The 20898-nt window shown below is 37.0% G+C and overlaps 1 long non-coding RNA gene and 1 pseudogene across 1 annotated transcript; both read left to right on the forward strand.

The window, feature by feature from the left end:
- Positions 1 to 1188: 1188 nt before the first annotated feature.
- Positions 1189 to 18898, forward strand: LOC111824948. The gene is made up of 3 exons (XR_002828030.1): positions 1189 to 1291; positions 4075 to 4253; positions 18548 to 18898. It is a non-coding gene; the product is annotated as an uncharacterized LOC111824948 (long non-coding RNA).
- Positions 2593 to 2896, forward strand: LOC111824947 (annotated as a pseudogene).
- Positions 18899 to 20898: the final 2000 nt, after the last annotated feature.

Below are 20898 nucleotides of genomic sequence, written 5' to 3' on the forward strand. Positions count from 1 at the left end.
CCAGGCTGCATATCCCGCGGCCCGCCTACACCGCGTCTCCGTCTCCCATCTCTTCTGTCTCCCGTCTCCCGATGGACCGACACCCCCCACTCCATCTAACGCCACTTCTTCAAAATAGACTCACCCAGGCCGAAAACCGACTTCTGCGCATGGGCCACGAAGTTTCAATCGCACTGTATGTGCGCGCCCGCACGTGGTATTTTGTGGAAGAGTCACACTCTAGGGGCCAAAGAGCCACATGTGGCTTGCAAGCCATGGTTTGCCAACCACTGACCTAGAGTATGTTTCTTCAGCTCTCCTAATGAGTTCGTAAACCATTTAAAACTCTGTAATTAATACTTCCCGGCAAAACTAACTAAAGAGGATTTTATTCTTTGTAACTGAATCCTGGCTAATATATTAATTGCCAGTAGAATACAAAATAATATGTAGCTTTAAAATCAGCAGAAGAAAAGTTAATCTATCCGACAGGAGGCAGAAAGCTATAACATAAATAAAAAAGAGAGAACACAGAATTAGGTGGGAGAAATGCAACAACTCTTAATGTAATAGTACTTATGATAAGTATAAAGGTATGGTGCAATACCATGATGAAGAGCTGTGTAGCAGTATTACGCAAAACTTAATGTGCATATTCCTTGTCATCTGGCAATCCTAGTCCTTGGAATATATCCCAAAGGAATTATTGCATTGGGTGACAGATAAGCATGTGTAAGTATATGTATTACAGTATTGTATTTGGTTCTAAAGATATGGAAACATATGTGGTGGTTGAAGTTGGACACTTGGAAGAAAACAAGTAGATTTTCAAAGAGCCACATGGATGGATCTTCAAAAGAGCAGAATGCAAAAAGAACTAGGTCAACAATACAATGCTTATATTGATATAAATTTAAAAGAACTCATGGATCACCGTAGACAAAGAAAACTAAATCTATAGCAGTCAGAAATCATAAAGTAGCAGGACTTGCAGTAGCACATTATTTTCATTATCTATTAATGAGCAACAAACTATCCCATACTTAGTGACTTAAAACAACAACCATTTAGCACCTCACAATTTTATGGGTCAGGAATTCAGACAAGACTTGACTGGATGATTCTTGTACTTCACATGACAGTAACTGGTGTGACCAACTGGTATTTATTAGTAGAAGGGCTGGTCTGCAGCACACAGATGGCTTCACTCTCATGCCTGGTGCCTTGGTAGAGGCTGAAAGACTGGACTCAACTGGGACTGTCAACTGGAGTGTCTATGTGTGGTGTGACTTCTCCAGAAAGGTGGTCTCAGGTAGGTGGACTTTTTACCTGGTATCTCAGGGCTCTCACTGAAGGCATTCTAAGGGTAGGAAGTAGAAACTGTCTGTTTCTGAAGGCCTGGGTTTTGAAACTAGCTCAGTGTCAATTTTGCCATATTCTGTTAGTGAAAGCATTCACAGAGCGTACCAGATTCAAAGTAAGGGATATTAATTTGTCTCTTGATTGGAGGGAATAGCCAAGAATGTGCAGCCATATTTAATATGCAACCTCTGAATAGACCTGTACAGTGTGAATTAGGGAAGAAAGAGAAGATCTGTAACAAAAACTTTCACAGCCTATATTTTATCAATAGCTCATAAATCTTTAGTGCCATACATCAGACACAATAGGAAGCCAGTAAGATGAAGGGAAAAGTACTGAAGTTAAGGGCAAAAGGGGAAATAAAATAATATAAAGTGAGAGGGGGCTTGTGTGTACCAATGATGATGTGTACTAGGGACTTCAGAGTGTCCATAGAGGGGTAGGGGATAAGAAATAAAGGTATAATAATTTCTTCTTATATCAAGTTAGAGGGCTATCTCTTTGGACTGCATCACTTTAGCATTTACTAATTTAATTGCATTTAAAATTATGTCCTTTTATGAGTTGAAGAACTTAAATTTGTTGTTATCAGATGTCTTCATTCCTTTGAAAAGATGTGCTCTATCATTTCATTCATGGTTGTTGTTTTTTTAAATTTGAATCACTTAGAAAAGAGAGGACGTATGGGGAAATGTGTGTGTAGTGTGTGTGTGAGCTGGGGCAGCATTTATTATTTCTTCCTTCTTAATTGTAAACTTGGCATTAAAATCTGCCAAGGTTTTCTCAGGGTGAGGCTCTGCCAGCTGTTGAGAGGCAAGAAAACTCTTCTATTTCCAATTTGATTTTTACAGAATATTTTGGCCTTTGGCTACTAAAACTCTCCTCTCTTCCCTAGCTCTAAAGAGGCAGCTCTTATCCTTTAAAAATAATTTTTAAAGCTCCAAGTGTCAAATGTGAACAAGTTTATCAAACTAAATACATTAATTTCAGTTGTTTACATTGTTCATATCTAAGAAAGAAAAGATCATAACTTAGTTTATAAATTTGAACATTTTAAAGATGGATCATCTTTGAATCTGAACTTAAAAATCAGCAACATTGTGAGTGTCTGACCATAGTTTGTTCATCAATAATTCATCAGTAATCAGAATTGCAGGCTGAGTCCCTTGAGCACTTGGAAGTAGGGAAATGAGACTGCCTGCTCAGAATGAAGCAGTTAGGCCCACATCCTGGGGCACAAGATTTCCAATCATGACTCAGGGGCAGCGCACGTTCCAGGTGCAGAGGCCGGCCAAGGGCAAGACACTGCGGTTGCAGAGGCCTGGGAGCAGAACCATGCGGAGGCCAAGGAAGGGAGGTCGTGGTATTACCCCTAAGAAGGCACACATTGTGCAGCAGCCAAAGCTCAAGAAGGACCTGGAAGTCAGGTTCCGGAAGATTAAACATGATGTGTTGGTGAAAGCCAGCACCAGCCCGCCCAAGAAGCTGGCATTGCTTGAAAGCCTTTGCCAAAAAGTAGGCAGCCTCTTCCTCCTCCACCAAGACACCTTCCTAAGGACACAGCCCCTGCCTCCATCCTCAGACCTCTGCAGGCTACTCCACGGGCAGCACCGTGGACAGAATGAGCCCTGCTTCCCAGAGCCTTGGGTTGCAGCTCGAAATTTGGGGTGTATTGTGTAGCCTGGCCTGTGAGCAGATGAACAGCACATGCATAGTGCATGGGGCAGCTCCCCAGGGTGCCTCAGCAATGACTCTGAGGACATGTTCTCCAACTTTCTCTACTCATCTCCCCCCTCAATTTGTATGCACTGGTTTCACCTGGAGCAATAAACCTGGCTTTGTCATTTCAACAACAAAAAGATACTTTAAAGAGTATCGTTTCTAAAGCTTCTAAACTTGCTAAATTTGACTATAATCAGACTAAAGATGTTAATATAGTGAAAAGACTGTCAGTCAGAGAGGAGTTAATCATCTGTGAAAACATATTTAAAGGAAAGAAGTTTGCAAAGGCACACCATACCATAAAAGAGAAAATCATCAAAAAGTAATGACATGAAAAAAATGTCTTAAGCATGTGTACAATTAGCTAATAAACACAATGATTATAAAGTCTAAAAACCTTAATCATGTACTAAAGTAAAAGTCATAGAATCATAAATGTTTAGATTTGAGAACTTCAGGGACATCTAGTCTACCTTCTTCTCAATAATTCTTTTTCAGAAACATCCAAGATATTTTTGAAAACCTTTAGTCACGCAGTGGTTCTCAACCTTCTGGCCCTTTAAATACAGTTTCTCATGTTGTGACCCAACCATAAAATTATTTTCGTTGCTACTTCATAACTGTAATGTTGCTACTGTTATGAATTATAATGTAAATATATGATATGCAGGATGGTCTTAGGCGACCCCTGTGAAAGGGTCGTTTGACGCGACCCACAGGTTGAGAACCGCTGCTTTAGTGTTTGTTCTCTGCCTACTAAATCAATGTGCCCATTGATTTTCAGTTCATTCCTGGCCCACTGTAAATGTAGCACACATAAAACCAACATTTACTCACTAGTTAGAGGAATTGTTTCCTAACATACATGGGGAAATGGTTCATGTAAATTGATAGTAGAAAACAGGGCTTCTTTTTAGACTCTTAGCTGGAGTTTTGGATTTGGATGGGCATCTGGGGAGAAGGGTGTATTCTCTGGTACTGACTCTGGATTCTTCATTACTCCTTCCCCAGGCTGTGTAGTGGTGGAAGACTAAGTGCACGAAGGCACTGACATTGATGAAGAGTAAAGTATCCATCACCCTGGAGGATATATCTGCCTACTCATCATTTGTTTGCCATCAACTCTAAGGAGCATGATGCTACTTGTTTTGCATGATCATGTCATGTAATTTCTACAACATGCCTTCAAGGTAGGATTTATGATCAGATAGCCTTGGAAATGTTTAAAAAAATTGTCCATTATCATAGTTTAGAGCTTGTATTTGCACACAGTTACCTGGCTCCAAATATCAAGGATGCACTTAGCTGCCGTGACAACATTCTCTTACCCAGATTCCTTTCAATGAAGCCTGGCTCCCCTCTCATGGCCCACCTGCAGGCCTCCCACATGGTCTCCTAGTTTTCTTCTTATAAAGCCCATTTCAATTCATGTTAATTTTTAAAAATCCATGCATTTATCACTTACCTATTGCTGAAAAATTAGAAAATACAGATAAACTAAAAAATAAATGCAAAACAAAAATATATTTTAAAAAAAGTAAAACCTTGTAACCTAGTGTAACTTAAAATTTTTAATTTTTATTTTATCTTTAAAGTTTTCCATCATATAACACTTTTAAGCCTCTTAAAATTTATTAATAGTATTAATTAATATCTTATAAACAAAGAATTGCTCTAGAACAGTGCTGATAAAATACACATTTGTAAATTTGGAAGTTAAATATAATATGAGCCTCAGTGCAAGCCACATATGTACTTTAAATGTCCTGGTACTCTCAATAACACAGTAAAAGAAAACAGTTGAAAATAATTAATCTTAATATCATAGTTTATTTATAACCCAATATATTAAGATATTATGTTAATATTTAATCAAATGAAAATTAATGAGATATGTTACATTCTTTTTTGTAATGTCTTCTAAATTTATAGTATATTTTACATTTACAGCACATCTTACTTTGAACTTAACATTTCAGGTACCCAGCAGCTAAGCACCTACATGTAACTAGTGTCTATTAGTTTGAAAGGCACAACTCTAGACATTAACAACTGTGGTGATAATAATTAGCCTTACAGATTTAAGATTTAAGTACAGATTATTATTTTATATATTTTAATTGATTTCTGCGAGGAAAGGAGAAGGAGAGAGAGATAGAAACATCAATGATGAGAGAGAATAATTATTTGGCTGCCTCCTGCATGCCCTCCACTAGGGACTGAGCCTGAAACCTGGGCATGTGCCCTTGACCAGAATTGAACCGGCGACACTTCAGTCCACAGGCTGATGACACTAAGCCAAACCTGCTAGGGCTTAGGTAAGGATTATTAATCTAAACTTTTTAAAAAATCTAGGTTTAATATAATGTTTTTCTCTGTATTTCTGTAGGTGTGTATGAGCAAATTGGCTTTAGTTAGAAATCCAAGTTAAGGTCAAGCAGAAAGGTAACTAATTAGTCTCAATAAAAAAAATTAACCTGGATCATCACTTACTGATTACATCATGACAAATATATCATAATATTTTATATTTTGTTCTTTGATTGATTGGTATTCTAAACTTTGGTCTTTTAACATAATTCTCTAATTTGCCCACCTGGTTTTGAATAAATTTCCGACAGAACACTGAAAAACTTTGGTAGACTGATTAATTATTTGTATGAGATTACCATTTTTTGTTAGGAAACCACAGGTTAGTGGTGTCTATAATAAAAATATGAGGCAGACATAGAAGAGAAAACTTGGAGATATGCCAATATCCAGATTTCACTTAATTTCATTCCATCACAAAAAGACAAAGGACTAGGAAATTTGTTGGAGTGGAATGGTGAAGTGAACACTCTCATTTATTAGAGGAGATCTTATAATGTCATTGATAGGATTTATAATTCTGTTACTGTTCATCTATGCAAGTGATAGGACATTTCCTGGGGCAACTTGGAGTGCATTTAATTTATCATTGTATTCTCTTTACATAATATATTGGGGAATGAGTGAATAACAATAGTAATTAATATGTAGATATATCCTTTGTTATAAAAGAAGATAACAAACAGAAATTTCACATATTAAAATATGACCTGACTTTTATAATGAAAATATAAAAACAAAGAGAAAGAGACACATACTATATACACACACACAAGGAGTAAAAATATGAGACTAATGCTCCAAAAGATTCTTTCCCTGAAAGCACTTATGCTCCAGAGAGAAGAGAAAACCTGAGTTCAGTTAGAAACATTTTTATTTTTTTACTTGTTTATTGTATGACCCTAATTTTAATTTAAAATTATTTATGTTAAATATTAAGAAAGGCAACAAGACACTAAGAGTAATATATCTAATTAACACATATGGGTTATTTTAAATATTTTATCAGATTGTGTCAGAAGTCAGTGTTCTTATGTATCAATCAAGTCCATACATGATTTAGATTAAATTGGTTGCCTTAATCAGTCCTTTATTATCATTAAACAAGTTTCAAGGTTTTTTTAATCAGCTAAAATATTTAATTGAAAAATATCCAAAATGAATGCTTATTGTACCTCTTCTTAAATCCAGCAATCCTTTCAGAGCCTTGAATTTACCTATTCAGATTATTAAAACGTTGTTTTATGTTTGATGAAACCAAAACAATAAAGCACCAACATTAATGAGAGCATTTTCCTTAGTAGAGAAGTTCAGGCATATTTACTAGTATTTACTATTTACCTTTCAGTTTTCCTATAACAAAGATATCTCAGCCTATTTAGCTCATTAAGAAAAATTGGATTTTCTTTTTATCCTGCATACATTGAGATTGTTTCTCCCACTTCAGAAGATGTCTACTGGCTGAATAAAGCTGATGAGTCTTTCGGTTTTATGTTTTATAGTTACAGTTTATGATTAGAGGAAGAAAAAGAAACAGAAGACTACACAAAACACTGATCTGGCAGAGCTCAAAGGGAAAACAGCAGAACTCTGCAAGATGAGCACAGGAAGATATTGAGAATAAAATACTAAAATAAATTATAATGAATTTAAAAACAAATATAAATATTTTGAAATGATTCCTAAAACTGCTTTTCTTGTGCTGCTAAGAAGAGAAATTTGCATTTAGTAATTTTTTCATTCTCTCTTTTTATTACTCATTTGCTCTATGATCTACATGACTACAGAGATTACTGAGTAACCACAAATTGCAAAAAGTCTTGCATGAATAGTTCTGCCAAAAATATTTCTTCAAGTTATACAAAAGAAAAGTTTTAAATTTGAATACACAGTAAGCCATGATTCTTAGAATTGTGTTTTGTGGAACATTACTTAAAACTCAAAAAAAAAAAAAAGAATTCCTTGGTGAAACTTTTGGGAAATGCTGCAGATATTTCTCTCTTGGAGATTTATAGTGGGCTTTTTTATATTAAAGTTCTGACAGATCATACAGTGAAGACTTTGTATAAACTAATATTTTCCAAATTTATTTCAACATGAAGCCTTTTTAAAATTTAACATCTCGTTGAATTGTTAAAGGAAAAAAATATTTGGAGAAATGCTAATGTGGAGACTGATAATATTTGCACTGGTTACAGCTCCAAATCTTTGAGATTTCCAAATTCATAAAACCCAGAAATTCAAGAACTAAGAAATAAGTGTGTGGTGATGTGCAAGGCTAGCTAAATACCTTGCTTATCAAAACCACCATCATAGCCCATGAGATTCAAATTCAAGCTAGATGCTTTTACTAAAAGATCTTAATTTCTCCAGATTTTTATGTCTCAGAACCACCATGTGTTGGTATGTCTTTATTCTTATTGGTTGAATAAATGTTGAAATTTTTGAGGGTCACTAAATAGTTGAAACTGCAAATAATAAATTTATGTTGCCAACAGTTAGAGGTGCAGTATAGTTACTTAATAGCTGTGTAACCTGGTTATTTAACATCTCGGTGCCTCAGTTCCCATATCTATTAGTTGGGATGGCAGTGGTTCCTACTGCATAGAGTTCTTATAAAATTCTTGTAAAATTCTTAGAACAGTGCCTGTAGTATAGTAAGCACTATTTAAATGTTGCTAAATTAGACATAAAGCATTTTCTTTACCAGTCTTATGCCTGAATATAGATGTCGGATTTGGATTTTGTAAACTGTGGATAGCAGTTCTCGTGTGAAGTAGGAAAATAGGAAGGAAGAGAAAGAGAAACAAAGAATATGTGCCTCACCTTCCATGCAAATGCACCAATTGCTCCACATCCACAGATATGAGAGGGTTTTTAAATTTTTGCCATTTGTTGGGTTTGGTTTGCTTGCTTAAATGTGGTCTTAGAACCAGCGTAAGAGAAAGTTGAAATTTCTATGTGCCACCTAGACAATTGGAATCAGAATCAGAATCTATGCGGGTGTGGCTGAGAAATGTGCATATATTACAGGCACTTCTGGAGAGTCTCAAACGTGCTGAGGTTTAAGAACCGTTACCAGACACAGTTCAAACTCGTTAACTGCTCAGGCCTCATCAGAGTCAGCTTCTTCTAGTCCATCAGTTTGTCACTGCAAATCAATGGCTTAACTACTTAAGGAATTTTCCCTCTGGTCATGAGAAGTCTATGATAGACAGTCAGCAGAGCTGTTCTATCTGTCTTCGGGCTGCAGGATCCTTGTATCTTTCTGCTCAGCCACCCTTAACACTCGCGTGTTACCTGTGGTCACAGGGCATTGTTCTTTCTCTGGGCATCATGATTGCATTCCAGGTGGGAAGAACAGGAGGGGAAAGGGCAAAAGGCTTACTCCAGCTGAGCTTTCAAGGAGTTTGCCTGGAAACCTCGCTCCACAACACGTTTGACTCAAGAAGCAGGCCTGAGTGAGTTGCATTCTTAACCCTTATTTGAAGAAAAGGCTAGGAAATGTCCTCTTTGAACTTGGCACATTTTTATGCCCAACAATATTGCAGTAGGCCCGTTGGCATACTCTATATTTTAGGCTTAAAGAAATGATGTTTTCTCAAGTCTTCATGCCTCTGTGTATATGGTTACTTGAACAACACTGCCCTTTCCCACTTAACTATTGCATTTTCTTCTATATCTTCAACATCAGTTCAAGTTATCCTTCCTCTGTGAAAGGTTTCCATTCCACCCCAGGTAACCTCTCCTTCCTCATTTCATATCCATAACACTCTATTATAGCTCTATCATGTATACTAACTCAGTAAATGAAGATCACTTTTTAAAAATAAATATTTTTTATTGACTTGATAGAGAGGGAAGAAGAGGAAAGAGAGAGAGAAATATTAGAGAACATTGATTGGTGGCCAACCTTACACACCCCAACTCCACAACCTGGGCATGTGTCCTGACCTGGAATAGAACTGGTGATCTTTCAGTGCATAGGAGGATGCTCCACCAACTGAACCACACCAGCCAGGGCTAGGGGATCACTTTGAAGACCAAGATAGATGGTTTTTGTCCAGAAGCCAACTATAGCAGTTGACTTCCAGTAACAGCTTAATAAATGTTTGTTGAACAAATGAATATACAAAAAAAAAACTTGACTAAACAACTGAACTTATGAATGAAGAGTGGAGTATTAATGTATTGAGTAAAATAGTGATTTTTGCTAGACTCTGTTTCTTCTACTCATCATTCAAAGAAATACCTGCCATATGTTTGGGAAACTATTGTATTATGAAATTAAATGAAAGAAAGGAGAAATGCAGTAAAGAAAATGGCACACAATACATATATTAGCTCTTCATGTTTGTCATCTTCATCTCTAATGCTTCACCCCATGAAGGACTTGGTCCAAAGTAGGTTTTCAGTAAATGCTGAATGAATGAACATTGAATTAAAAGGAAAAGAGAATAACGAAAGAGTTAGCAGGCTGCTTTCATCTCTTAAATTCCAGCAGTATATTATTAATGTCATTGTTCTGAGTAAATAATTTTAGAGTGCAATAGATTAGTAATTAACAGTAACAATAATTATTGCTCAAAATGACACTGTATAGAAAGCTGGTCTTTGTAAAGTCCTTTCAAGATATGTGGGGTAACTGCATTGAGCATTCAAGCTTAAGCTTTACATTTTTTATAACCACACATATGCCCCATGACTCTAGAATTGTAAGACATAAATTTATAACTACATACTACTAGGATCTAATTATGAAAATCATTGCCTTCACACAGGAGTATATTTTGGGAGGATTTTTTTTTCTGTCAATAAAAAAGAATTTTATCTAATTCATGTATAAACCAGATATTTATTTTGCAAACATTAAAGTGCTAGATCTTAATTTGCTCTGCTAAATCTGGGTTAGAGCCGAAGGCTGAAACGTAACCTTTTTTGTAAGATAAAAGTGAGGGAAGCTTGGCTTTATGTGTAGGGAAAACATGCTCTTTCTCTCTCTTTTTTTAATCCTCACCTAAGGATATGTTTTTTGTTTTGTTGTTTGTTTGTTTGTTTTTCAAGAGAGAGAGGAAGAGCAAGAGAGAGAAATATCAATGCGAAAGAGAAACATCCATCAGTTACCTTCCATATGCGCCCTGACCAGGGATTGAACGCATAACCTAGGCATGTGTCCTGACTAGGAATCAAACCTGAAACTTTTTGGTGTACAGGACAATGCTCCAACCAACTGAGACACCCAACCAGGGCAACATGCTCTCTCTTTTAACACATTCAGGACCAAAACCTGGGGACTCCAGCTCTTAGAGTGCTCAGTCCACTGTTAAAATCAAGGAGGAGGGTAGCTGAAGAAAAAAATGCTTACCCATTTCCCCATTTTTCATGCCCAGGGGATAAGAGGAAAAAGAAAATGAAAATCAGAAATAGGGTATCCGTGCTCCCTTCCTTCCTGAATAGGACAAGAAGAAAAGCAGGTTCTAGAAGTTTAGGGAATAAGCGAGGCCAGGTGCCTTCCCTGTAGCCTCTTTTGGAACTCCGGGAAGGAGCCACCTCAGTGATGGCATCAATGTAACCTGAAATGGTGGCTGCAACTTTCCTGAGGTTTAGCGTGTCTGAGCCACCCTCAGTTCTGTTTATCACAGACACTGAGTCAAGAACCATCAGCAGCAGAGGCCACAGAGGCAGCAGAGCTAGTGGTAAACTGCCAGGCCAGTGTGCCACATGGACCAGGCATCAGAGACTCAGCTGCTAGCTTTAGGTTTACAGAAGGTATTAAAATAGAAAGGTGGGAAAATATAAAAGCACAGGGAACTTTGCCATATTTAAGGTTCCCCAGGAATAATCCTAGTCAGGACATTTTTGTATATGAGTCATTTATTCAAAGAAAAGCAAGCTATTAGTCTTTCTGAGAATGATTTGGCTGAATTTGGCATAGATACTGAAGACACAGAACATCAATACTGCCATGGATTGAAACTTATTTATTTCACTTAGTAAGGAGATGACACCATTACTTTAGATTTGTCATGTAGATCATAATGAAATGTAAAGCAGTTTTTTGTTTGTTTTGTTTTACTTTCTAGAAGTGGCAAAGGGGAGATCAGGGAAGAGAAGAACAGAAGCATTTTTGGTGGGAAACACCTATCTATCACATATTTGAAAACACGTTATGTGACCGATATAGAACACCTTAGTCTGTAGTTAACAATCTAGCTAACACAATTTGTTTAAGAACACAAACCCTAAAAGGGAGTGTGAACACAAAAGCTTAAATGGTTTATCAAATATTAAATGTAAGGGGTGAGAAGTTTGAAGGAGAGTTCCGTATCAGAGAAGGCTCTAAGAGAGGAAGTAGGATTGATACAATTCTTAAAGATTACATAGCAGCTTGATTAGAAGAAAAATATAGAAAAGTGTGATGATATAGATGTGGACATGCTAGCCTGTCCAAGTAATATTTGCAAAAGCAAAAAGATAAAAAATAAAAGAGGAAACAGATACTTCTGGAGAATCCCATCCAGTGCTGTGGTTAGGAGGGGTAAGAGGTATTAGCAGGTAGGTAGATGCAGAACAAACTGGCTTTTAAAAGCCAGAAAGAGTCATTTATTCTTTTGGGTGAGAAACACTGAAGATTCGCTGTAGGTTCTTGAGCAAGGGAGTCGCACCAGGAATAGAGATTCAGGCATATTTATGACCAGGTAGAGGGGTAGAAGACTAGCAAGAAAGTGAGGAGGGTGCTATTGAATTCATTGTACAGATGGGGCAGAAGCAATAAAAAGGAAGGGAGGAAATTAGAGTTAAAAAATTGATGGTTAATCCTGGTTTCCCCGGGACCATTTAGTCGATATCTGCTGTCCCAATGTATTGACAGCACTCCTTTCACATAGATGAATTACAGCATCATTTTATATATTGGGGAGCAGCTCCTAACCAGGCAGCTGTGATCATGAAACTGCCTTTCTGTGTCTCTGGCAAATATAGGCAATATGGACATCCAGAATGGGGAAGAATTTCACTTTGGACCCGAGTAGAGGGAGGCGTAGCAGTATTTGGAAGTGTAAATACCCAATAGTTGAGATAAAAGTTAAACCGAGAAGATGCACATTCCAGAAACCGATTTTGCAATCATCTGCATTCTTTCTTTGAAAAAGCCAGTTTGTACCAAGCCCCACATTTTGATTTGAAATATGAGAAGATGAATTGAACAAGGGAATTAGCAATATCCAGCCCAATCTACCAGAAGTCCATGCAATATCAAAGATCAGGAGACGTGAAAGACTGCCATTCAGTGGAAGGTTTTAATAAGAGTTTGACTAAAGGGATCTCGTGTTCCCCAACATAACATTCCAGCCCACTTCCCACTATTCTCCTTCATAAAGATTTGAATCCAGAGTATTGCCTGCAGACTAATTTAGTCACTGCCTGAAATTAATGCTGGATTCCTCCCTCCTATTTGCCCTCGTGCCTGTTACCTCACGCCCTCCCCCCACATTTCCCACAAGCCTTTCCTGAGAGCTTCTCCACTGTCCATTTTCTACTAGTGCTTTAATGCCTATTAATTTCTAACTTCCCTATGAAGTTTTCTTTACAATGCCAACACACTGCACTCTGTAGATATGACCTCATGTCATTTAATGTCTTTACTACTAATTTGATTCCTGTTTAATCACATATTTGCATCATGGCACCCATTTTTTCTGTGGTCTTGTATGTTTTATAACTATCCAACCACTCTAGTATTTAACTTATGATATACATATCTAATCTCCTCAAGGTTATGTGCCCTTTTAAAGTGGGGCTACCATATTTCCCTTGATTTGGGGTTATGCTATATTTTTCAGAAACACAATAAAACAAAACCTTTTCATGCTCGTTATGTTGATGAGTGAGTTCAAATTTTAAGACTATTCTAATGAATTTTTAGAATATTACTTCAACTTTTACTACAAACTATTACACCCCTTACCAAATTTATTTGAATCATCATAATATTGAGAGATTCTTCATGTTTTGAAGACAGTTGATGTAAAACAGGAATACTTTCACTTGTTTCAAAGACATTTTTCACTGTCCATATAACAGTATGAGTTACATTTAAAAATCATATTTATTTAGTCTGCTATTTAGTGTGATATAATACAGTGTAATGTAGTATACAGAAAACATTCTACTTCTAACATTAGAGTTGTATATTCTACCAATTAATGAGGATACAAACTGTTTCACATTTCCAAGGTGGCAATGGCAGAGTTCAGGGTGTGATTTCCCCCCCTATTCCTTGTGGATGTATTGATGAGTTTTAATTACTTAGTCATTGGACAAACTCAAGATCTTTGTCTCTCTTCTGAGGCTACCATTGCTACAGGTGCATTTACAAGTAGCACCTCATAAGCTGTTAAATAAAATGGCACCTCTTTATAATACAGGTGTGAAAAAGGATTGCTTCCACTTTTACAGGTAAACTCTAAGATGAGTAGTTATAATAAATTGAGGGGCATAATTTGGATCAGGATATGTATGAGACAAGTGATTTAGAAAATTATTACATAGGATTCCATTGAATTTTCAAAGGTATCTCTCTAATTCTGAACGTAGGTGTTTCTTGCATCATCAGTTTAATATGAACTTCAGAATATAAACTTGTCATGGGAGACAATCAGTGTAGATTGATACAAAGTTAATCGTCATGAGCTTCATCAACACAATTTCTGTTAAGATGAGGTGTAGTTTGTTGAACATCCATCCATCTTTCCTCCAGAAATATGAGTAATGGTCTTATACTTTTAATTTGCACTTAGAGTCTGTATGTTAAAAAAACAAAAACGTACAAATAGCTAGGAAATGAATGATTAGACATATGAATGTTTGAAATTCAAATAGTGTCATGGGAAAATATTTTTACTATAGTAAGTACATCTCTGATGTCTTCAGGGGAAATTGAAGAGTATTTTATTGACTAAGATCAAACAATCTGTAATTACCACCCAGAGGCACAAAGTAAAATTGTAGCAAGTAGAGCCAGCATTAGGTTGCATCACATAGGCAGGCACTATTCAGGTATATGCCCAGGCATTTCCTTGGAGAGTTCACATAGGTTTACCAGAAAGCCCATCCCACCTGGCATTAGTTGCCCTTCTCTACCATGTCTGAGTTTGTTTATTTTTATTTTTGAGGTCCTCAACAAACATCAAATAACTAGAAAGCAGAAACAAGCATTCTGGTTAATTTAAATGCATAGTTATTTCTTTCTTTCCAACTTTTAAGAAAATATTTGTAAATTTTTAAAATTTATTATCAATGTATCTGAATGCACATGAATCTTTTTGGCATGATTCTTGTGGTCAGAACATTTTATTCTCCTGCATGTAAATCATCAATATGCTCCTATTGCAAGTTAAATAAAATGCACAAGTCTTACCCTGGACAAAAAGGACTTCCTTAAAGATCTGAATCCAGCCTGCATTTCCTGAAACTCCCGTCAGTCCCTAAATTCCAGCTTTATAAAATTGCCTTCAGTTCAGTACCCTGTCTTTACACCCTTGTGGCTTTCCCCATAGAGTTGGAGTGATTTTTAAGATTACAAATTTTATCATTTCACTAACCTCTCTTTTTAAATCTTGCAATGTTTTTTTCCCCAAAATATTTATTGAAAAAAATCCACATATAAGTGGACTTGCACAGTTCAAACCCATGTTGTTAAGGGTCAAATATATATAGAATCATACAATATGTGACCAGCTTCTCTCATCTAGCATAATATTTTAAGGTACATCCTTATAGTAGCATATCTAAGTATTTCATTCTTTTTTTTTACGTTGTACAGTTACTTTATTTTATTTTTTTAATTTTGTTTTATTTCTTAAAATATTACAAAGAGTAGTACATATGTCTCCTTTTTATTTTCCCCCTTGACCTTCCCTTGCCTCCCCTACCCACCCCTCCCAGTGTCTTGTGTCCATTGGTTATATTTATATGCATGCATACAAATCCTTTGGTTGATCTCTTACCGCCCCCCCACCACCACCCAACCCTCCCCGGCCTTTCTGCTGTAGTTTGACAGTCTGTTCAATGCTGATCTGCCTCTGTATCTATTTTTGTTCATCATGTTATAATGGTCTTTATTATCCGTACATGAGTGAGGTCATGTGGTATTTTTCTTTCATTGGTTGGCTTATTTCACTTAGCATAATGCTCTCCAGTTCCATCCATGCTGTTGCAAATGGTAAGAATTCCTTCTTTTTTACAGCAGCATAGTATTCCATTGTGTAGATGTACCACTATTTTCTAATCCATTCATCTGTTGATGGGCACTTAGGCTGTTTCCAAATCTTAGCTATGGTGAATTGTGCTGCTATGAACATAGGGGTGCATATATCCTTTCTGATTGGTGTTTCTGGCTTCTTGGGATATATTCCTAGAAGTGGGATCACTGGGTCAAATGGGAGTTCCATTTTTAGTTCTTTGAGGAAACTCCATACTGTCTTCCATAGTGGCTGCACCAATCTGCATTCCCACCAGCAGTGCACGAGTGTTCCTTTTTCTCCACATCTTCTCCAGCACTTGTCGTTTGTTGATTTGTTGATGATAGCCATTCTGACAGGTGTGAGATGGTACCTCATTGTTGTTTTGATTTGCATCTCTCGGATGACTAGTGACTTTGAGCATGTTTTTGTATGTCTCTTGGCTTTCTGAATGTCCTCTTTTGAAAAGTGTCTATTTAGGTCCTTTGCCCATTTTTTGATTGGATTGTTTGTCTTCCTTTTGTTAAGTTGTATGAGTTCCCTATAATTGTTGGGGATTAAACCCTTACTGGTAATAACCTTGGCAAATATGTTCTCCCATGCAGTGGGCTTTCTTGTTGTTTTGTTTATGGTTTCTTTTGCTGTGCAGAAGCTTTTTATTTTGATGTAGTCCCATTTATTTATTTTCTCTTTAATTTCCAATACCCTAGGAGCTGTATCAGTGAAGAAATTTCTTCGGCATATGTCTGAGATTTTGTTGCCTTTGGATTCCTCTAGTATTTTTATGGTTTCCTGTCTTACATTTAAGTCCTTTATCCATTTTGAGTTTATTTTTGTGTATGGTGTAAATTGGTGGTCTAGTTTTATTTTTTTTTTGCATGTATCTGTCCAATTTTCCCAACACCATTTATTGAAGAGACTGTCTTGACTCCATTGTACGTTCTTGCCTCCTTTGTCAAATATTAATTGAGCATATTGGTTCAGGTCGATTTCTGGGTTCTCTATTCTATTCCATTGATCTATATGTCTGTTCTTGTGCCAGTACCAGGCAGTTTTGAGAACAGTGGCTTTGTAATACAGCTTGATATCTGGTATTGAGATTCCACCTACTTTGTTCTTCTTTCTCAGGATCGCTGCAGCTATTCAGGGTCTTTTTTTTATTCCAGATGAATTTTTGGAGAGGTCGCAATGTTTTTATTGATATTCCTCACAGGTGTTTCTTGACCTGACCCCACCTACCTTTCTAGAGCCATCTCAGGTCACTCCTGTCCCTATTGTGTATGTGAAAACCATGCTCATCTTCATAAACAGCTGATTACCACAGGGTCATTAGAAATGGTATTATCATTGTCTCATGCTTCTCCATATGCCGGTTAGGGTAGTTAACCTTCTAGGTCAGTGGTTCTCAACCTTCTTGCCCTTTAAATACAGTTCCTCATGTTGTGACCCAACCATAAAATTATTTTCGTTGCTACTTCATAACTGCAATGTTGCTACTGTTATGAATCGTAATGTAAATATCTGATATGCAGGATGGTCTTAGGCAACCCCTGTGAAAGGGTCGTTCGACCGCCAAAAGGGTCGAGACCCACAGGTGGAGAACCGCTGCCTAAGTTTTAACCTCAATGACACTTACTTCTCTTTTCTTCTCTACCTGCAAGTTAAATCTTCTTCAGACATTTTCTTGGAACTTTTAGAAGACAAATCACTCATAGTTAACCCTTTAAATTTCCCACAACAATAAAAAATGCACATGGTCAGGGACCTTATTATCTTGCTGAGCCTTATACTTTGGTCTACAGCATATGGCTTGGTCCACAATGGTTATTAAATGAGCATTTGGTGATTGATCCAAGTTGTTTCTGTTGTCTAGAATTCTATCCTTGGATGAAATGCTGTTCATTCTTCAAGACACAACTCAAGTGTTACCTCTAGAGAATGATAATGGGTTCTTACCTTAGATTTGAGTTTACTTGTTCCCCAGAAGCACACTATGTAGGTTATCATGTGCTTGGATAGGCTTCTCATGTAGTGTGGAGGTTATATGTGCTCATGTCTGTTTCTTTCAACATGTCTGTCTTTGAGAACTGTGACTATGACTCATTCATTTTACATTGCCAGAACCTGACATGACACCTCCATACAGTGAGTGCTCAAAAACTATTTCTACTCATGAATGAATGGGTTATTGCATTTCCCAATTATCACATTAAAGTTTATTTCTTTTTGAATACATGAAGTGGATGAAGTGAAGCAAACAAGGATACTGGGTATCCTGGATCTAGTCTGAGCTTTATCACTAAATGACAAATGGAAAAAGAGTTAACAACTCTGATATTTAGCTTTCTTTTGTATAAAATAAAGAAGATGCCAATGATGACTTCTAAACATCTCTTTTACCTGTTAAATGTGTAATTAAAGTAGTAAATGTAAAAGGTGTAGAACATAAAGGTGAAGGACTACTTATATGACATGCATCAACTTTTGTGACTAAACTTTGATAACATTTGGTTTATTTTAAAATATGCCTTTTCTCCTAAAAGAGAATTTGGGGGAAATCTGATTATTTGAAATATGGAGATTCATTGAACAAAACAAGTCAGATGACAGAGCTCTCTCTGTTTAGTACAATTAATATATATTGAGGTCCTGGACTAAACTTTAGAGTAAAAAGAAGAATAAGATGAAGCCTTACCCTTCTTACAGGAGAAGCAGACATTCAGATACAATCATCTCTTCATATGTCTGGGGGATTGGTTCCAGGGCCCCCATAGATACCAAAATTTATGATGTTCAAGTCCCTTATATAAAATTGTATATTATTTGCTTATAACCTTCATACACCCTTCTATGTCGTGTGTGTTTCCTTCCAGGTCCTGCGTGGATTAGGGTTTGGGATCTGAAAAGAGGAGCCGCACACAAATGAGAGAAAAAAGACAATTGACAATTTTGAAATGTTGGGGAGCCAGGCGGGCAAGTCCAACTCAAGGAGAGGGACTTCCACTGATGCTCAGGCCCCTCCAACCTTTTATTGATCTGGAATAACCCTTAGGTAAGGAGATTTCAATGACACAGGGATTAGCTCATCAGCAGACAATTTTCAGAAATAGGCAGAATATCTAATCAACAATAATCAACAAGGATTTACATAAGTATCTAAGGAATTAAGTGAACTAAGGTGGGGATGATGCTTCAGCTACCATTAGCTAAATTAACTGGGTGATTTCTAGATTAAGTGGGTGATTCACAGCCCTGACCTTTATTAGGGCTTCAAAGGTTACTAACTTTTGGGGGTCTCTGTCTATACTCAGCTAGTGAAGACAATAAATGGACTCTGGCACTTCTATATACTTTAAATCATCTCTGGATTACTTGTAATACCTAATACAATGTAAGGGATATGTAAATAGTTGAAATACTGTATAGTTTAAGGAATAATGGCAAGAAAAAGTCTACCTGTTCAGTACAGATGCAGCCACTGTAGACCTAACTACCTACTAAATCTACAGGTGCAAATTTCGTGGATATGGAGACCAACTGTAATTAAATCCAAGACAAACAGCTAACATTTGTATAGCAATTACTATATGCCAGGCACTGTTCTAAGCAGTTTATTATAATCTCACCTTTTTTTCACAATTGGCATAAGAAATTGATATTATTATCCTTATTTTGAAGATCATAAAACTGAGAGTGGCCAAGTGACCATCTATAGTCAAACAACTAGCAGGAAGTGGTAGAACTGAAGTTTGAACCCAAGAGGTCTAGCTCTAAATTTCTGTGTTTAATTATCATTCTAAAACCCTACCTTTTCAATCAGTGTGATACCCAAAATAATAGATACATGCAATATAAGATCATAAAATATCACAAAGAGTAATGTTCAGAATGTAGTGGTTAGGAAAGGCTAAGTAAGGAAAAACCACCTAAAGCTAAAGATGGTATAATGCATGGAGTACTGAAACAGGAACCTGCTGTCTGTCCCATCATGTACCAACTACATTGCTGTGGTCCAGTTGCTTAAGTCTCCCCCAGCCTGTGTTTTCATCTTCAAAATCATGGCAATAAAACCTACATCATAATGTTTTAATATATTTTTACTGATTTAAAAGAGGAAGGGAAAGGAAGAGAGAGATAGAAATATCAATAATGAGAATCATCGATTGGCCGCCTCCTGCATGCCTCCTACTGGGGATCAAGCCCACAACCTAGGCATGTGTCCTGACCAGGAATCAAACTGTTACCTCCTGGCTCATAGGTTAACACTCAACCACTGAACCACGCTGGCCAGGCTACATCATAGTTTTATCATAAAGGTTAAGTCAGAAATGTGTATTAATGTATTTCTCCTAAGTGCCTGCAACCATATTCTTGACTTCACATGTAATTTCAGAACCTGTCATCTAAAAGTGAAGTCTATGTTTCTGCCCTTTAACCTGGACAGGCCTTTATTACCTTTTCTGGCTTCTTTATGACTTTTGAGGCAGGTTATTAAAAGTAATACAGCTTTCACCTGGCTCTCTCATGGGATGATTGACCTAGAAACCCAGCCATGAACTGTGAGGAAGCCCAGGACACACAGAGACACTCAATGACGAGTCACTAAGGCTCCTGATCCTCAGCCCTGGCTTGCTCTAACTTCCCAGCATGTCAGTGAGCCATCTGGAAAACAAATTATTCAGACCTCAACTGAACTGACACTGGATGAAGCAGAGATGAACCTTCCTCACAGAGCCTAGACCAGTGATCGGCAAACTCATTAGTCAACAGAGCCAAATATCAACAGTGCAAAGATTGAAATTTCTTTTGAGAGCCAAATTTTTTAAACTTAAACTATATAGGTAGGTACATTGTTATTAACTTAATTAGGGTACTCCTAAGCTGGCCTTTGCTAAAAACATCCTCAATCTGATTGAGGTACGTTAGCTGAGGTCGACCCCTTCCAACTCTCCCATCCACACTCGTCTTGTATACTTGTTTCGTCTATCTCCTTTCAGAAAACCGACTTCTGCGCATGGGCCACGAAGTTTCAATCACACTGTACATGTGTGCCTGCACATGGTATTTTGTGGAAGAGCCACACTCAAGGGGCCAAAGAGCCACATGTGGCTCCTGAGCCATGATTTGCCGACCACTGACCTAGACCAAATTACAGATTCATGAGCAAAATAAATGACTGTTATAGATGTAAGACACTAAGTTGTGGTATGAAGCAAGAGATTAC

This window comes from Myotis lucifugus, unplaced genomic scaffold (genome assembly GCF_000147115.1).
Source record: "Myotis lucifugus unplaced genomic scaffold, Myoluc2.0 scaffold_9, whole genome shotgun sequence".
Taxonomy (NCBI): Eukaryota; Metazoa; Chordata; class Mammalia; order Chiroptera; family Vespertilionidae; genus Myotis; species Myotis lucifugus.